Source organism: Rosa chinensis, chromosome 4, assembly GCF_002994745.2.
Source record: "Rosa chinensis cultivar Old Blush chromosome 4, RchiOBHm-V2, whole genome shotgun sequence".
Classification (NCBI taxonomy): Eukaryota; Viridiplantae; Streptophyta; class Magnoliopsida; order Rosales; family Rosaceae; genus Rosa; species Rosa chinensis.
The window spans coordinates 42,301,588-42,306,008 of record NC_037091.1 but is presented as its reverse complement, the minus strand read 5'-3'; the positions used below and the strand labels follow the sequence as shown (position 1 = coordinate 42,306,008).

At 37.3% G+C, this 4,421-nt stretch overlaps 1 long non-coding RNA gene across 1 annotated transcript; it reads right to left on the bottom strand.

Annotated features, from left to right (window-relative positions):
• Positions 1–2,760: 2,760 nt before the first annotated feature.
• On the bottom strand, positions 2,761–3,401 carry LOC112196618. Its single transcript, XR_002935299.2, has 3 exons — positions 3,146–3,401; positions 2,915–3,057; positions 2,761–2,784 (listed from the first exon to the last, which is right to left on the bottom strand). It is a non-coding gene; the product is annotated as an uncharacterized LOC112196618 (long non-coding RNA).
• Positions 3,402–4,421: the final 1,020 nt, after the last annotated feature.

Sequence of the window (4,421 nt, the reverse complement as noted above, 5' to 3'; positions counted from 1 at the left end):
GAAAACCAACTTATGGGGGGAAGAGAGTGACTACATTGTTTATCTGCAAGAAGCAGAAATTGAAATGGACTGTGCAGAGGACAATGATCCAACTACATTTAATCAGGCCATTGAAAGTAGTGAATCTCATCAATGGCAGCAAGCAATGGAAGCAGAAATTAATTCCATGAGTCAAAATGCAGTTTGGGAATTAGTTCAACCTGACCCCAACCAGAAGCCTATAGGTTGTAAATGGGTTTTCAAAACCAAAAGAGATGCAAATGGCAATGTAGAGAGACATAAAGCAAGGTTAGTTGCCAAGGGTTTTACACAGAAGGAGGGCATTGATTTTACTGAGACTTTTTCTCCAGTTTCTACAAAAGACTCGTTTAGGATAATCATGGCTTTAGTGGCTCATTTTGATATGGAGCTGCACCAGATGGATGTCAAAACAGCTTTCTTGAATGGTGAACTAGATGAAGTGATTTATATGAGGCAGCCAGAAGGGTTTGTACAAGCTGGAAGTGAAAACTTAGTGTGTAAGTTAAGAAAATCAATTTATGGCCTAAAACAAGCTTCTAGACAGTGGTACAAGAAATTTGATTCTGTGATTTCTACTTTTGGATTTACAGAAAATCTTGTTGATGAGTGTGTTTATTTGAAGACTGTTGGGAACAATTTTATTTTTCTGGTACTCTATGTGGATGATATACTTTTGGCTAGCAGTAACATTAAATTGCTTAAAGATACCAAGAGTTTTCTGTCAAGGAATTTTGACATGAAAGACTTAGGAGAAGCATCCTATGTACTAGGTATTGAGATTAAAAGAGATAGGACACATAGACTACTTGGTTTGTCTTAACAGAATTATGTTACCAAAATTTTAAAGAGATTTGGTATGGAGAAGTGTGCAGCTGGAGAAGTTCCCATGTCCAAAGGAGATAAGTTAACCAAGAAGCAAAGTCCCAATAGTGATGTTGAGAAAGAAAATATGGAGTCAAAGCCTTATGCCAGACTTGTAGGAAGTCTCATGTATGCACAAGTCTGCACTAGGCCGGATTTGTCTTTTGCAGTAGGGATTTTGTCAAGATTCCAATCTAATCCAGGCCATGAACATTGGGTAGCTGGGAAGAAAGTGTTGAGATACCTGCAGAGAACTAAAAACCACATGCTAGTTTATAGGCAAGTGGAGGATCTGAAACTCATTGGATTCTCAGACTCGGATTTTGCAGGGAATTATCCAGACTCCAAGAAGTCTACTTGTGGATATGTGTTCTTGCTTGCAGGAGGTGCTATTGCTTGGAAAACCATGAAACAAACACTTGTTTCAACTTCTACTATGCAAGCTGAATTTATTGCAGTATATGAAACTGTGTGTGAAGGACTTTGGATTAGGAATTTTCTCATGCAGACCAAAGTATTGAGTCACATTGTGGCTGGAACACTTGTAATTTATTGTGACAATGAGGCTGCAGTTTTCTTTAGCAAGAACAGTAAAAGGTCAAATAATTCCAAGCATATTGATCTAAAGTATTACAGTGTTAGAGAAAGAGTAAAGCATGGTGAAATAGCTGTTTTGAGTATTGACACAAATTCACAGCTAGCAGATCCTTTCACCAAGGCATTGTCAGTAGCAGCATTCCAGAAACATACAGCAAGCATTGGAATTTAGCTAATTTAGATGCTTAGGTTCAGTAGAGAGTTAGTCCAGTTGGAGCATTTAAAATTCTAAGGTTTTTTGAGTTCTTGTGTTTTAGTTGTGATCTTTTATTTTGTTTATCACAACTTGTTTGTAATGACAGATTTTATTATTAATAAATTTTGAGGTATTTTCAGATTTTGGTTATTGCTGCAGTTTTTGTTGAATGTTCTGAAAATTATCGATTTTGTGTTTAAAGTTATACTTGCTATCAGATGGCTTAAATCATGTGAAGCATGATGTTAAGGTTCAAGCAATATCTTTAAGCCATCAGTGTTCAGTAAATTTGCTTGAGTTTTTGGTTTTAGAAACATAAAATAGGACCTAATATATGTTTACTTGTTGATACACATTAACATATATTGTATCACTTCTGGTTTGACATATGTGGATTGCAGGAGCTTGTGTTTGTGGTTTTGAAACTCTGCATTTTTGTTAAAATGTATACTGTTTCTTGCTCTGCATAAGTAACTGTGATCTGACCATGTTGGAATGGATTTTCGATTTAAGTTTGTTATCTGGCGCGCACTTCAGTAAGTTAAGTAGGTTTTGATGTTCTCTGGTGCAAATCATCGAGCATGATATGTGTGAGTCCAAGGGGGAGATTGTAAGATCAAATATGGACATAACACATATCATCATAAAGTAATTGATGATTAGCTTAATATCAATCCTAGTTTAACATGGATACAAACAGTAAATCAATACTTGTAACTTAATGAAGCAGTGTATCTATTCATTAAGGTAAGTAATCCTATTCTTAGTCTGCAAGAAAGATTACAATGAAGTGTTACATTAAGAATCTAACTAGGAAACCTAAACCGATATGGATAGCTTTAATGGGAATCTTCTTGAGGGTTAAGTCTCCTATATATACAGATGAATTGGTCCCTGATTACTACCGACGTTTTGCATATTGTTCTGTCCATTGAGAAGCAAGTTGGTAAGTAACAGAAGGCCATATTCAGTGTTCGTGTTTGCAGCATAAGACGGAATCCATGCCAGTGATTGCTGAAGGTAAGCCTTAATCCCTTTTATGATTGTGTGCATATATTGTGAGCATGTATATGGTTTTTTAACAATCTTCCCATTAAGTATGATAGAACCTGCTAAGATATAATTTATGCCATTAGGTAGGAAAAATTACGATTAGTTAGTGCAATGGAAATCTGGTTAAACTCTAGTGAAAGAAGAAATCTGAGAAGAGAAGAAAAGATGGTGGTTTGAAAAGCTTACCCCGCTTTAGGGATAAATCTCTGGCAATTGGGAATTGATTAACCTCGTAACTTGAATGAAATCAATTGATAATACATTTTCCTCTTGAAATGTGACCAGGCATTCTAGTTTAGTATGGCAGGCCATTACGTAGCTTCACCACACTGAGTTAAGAAAGATGAAAAATGAGACATAATAAGAAGAAATTTGTAGGAAAAAAAATAAATAAAAGAACTTGGTCAAAAAAATTACAGTCATGTTCTGGGATGTGAGAAATCTTGGGCCAGTCTCCTTGGTGCATCTTTCCTTGAGCAGGGGACATCCCTCAATGTAGAGCTTCTTTAATTTGGTGAGGCTTTTCATAGCATTCAGTGTAGGTAGATACTTGAGATTCTCTCAAAGCCAGATATGTAGTCTCAAGAGATGTAAGATTTCCCAACCATTCAGGAAGAGCCTCTAGTCCTATAAACTTTCCTATCCAGAGAGTTTTTAAAAAAGTAGAGTGCTGAATTTGCCGGGGCAGAGACTTTAGCTTAGGCCACCCCACCAACTCTAAGCGTTCAAGTTGTAAATCATGTGGTGGTGGGAGCCTTAGTTTGTCTGCACATGGTTTCCCCGTACATATAATTTTGTATAAATGTGGTTTTCTAATAGATTGCCATGCTTTCCTTATCATTTTTAACAATATGGATGATAGAAGCAAAATTAGAAGGGTGCTACATAAGATCAAAAGCATTTCTTGTTTCAGCCACAATAAAATATCACTGTGCTGCATTGTAGGTTCAATGCAAGGGATGTCTTGCATGTTAGAATGAATAAATTAACTTTGTTTTCTCATGACAGGGCTGTATCCTATCTAAAGACGTGTTTCTTGTTTTGCAGCTCAGGACAGAAGAGATATGTTGAAGGAAATTATGAGCAAGGGTACAAGTTCACTTGGCACAGCTGTGCCGAGCGAGAGAGAAATCAACCGCCTTGCTGCCAGATCAGATGACGAGTTCCGGATGTTTGAGAAATGGATGCCGAGAGAAGGCAAAAGGAGAATTATAGATCTCGCCTAATGGAAGAGCATGAGGTTCCTGAGTGGGCATATTCAGCACCTGATAAGGTTACAGCTTCCAGCCTTCCAAAGGATTTGATTATAGCAATGTCTCGGGAAAGCGGCCAAGAAAGGAGGTACGTTCTTATGCTGATGGCCTTAGTGATCTACAGTTTATGAAAGCTGTAGAAAGTGGAGAAGATGTATCGATGTTTTCCGGTAAAGGAAAGAGGAAAAATCTTTTTCCATCTAAGAGCAGTGTTGTACCTTTGAATGAAAATGTGCCGGTGGTCAGTGGAAGTGAAGAGACATATGGTTTGACCCCACCTTCAAAGAGACACAAGTCTGAAGGACCAAATATAGTGAAGCACGAAAGTCATGCAGGAGTTTTCAAAATTACTAGAAAGAAGAGATCAAATTCATCCTCCGACAGTAAAGGCCGAAATTCCAACGGAAGATGAATTGGACGAGGTTGATTAAATTGACTCA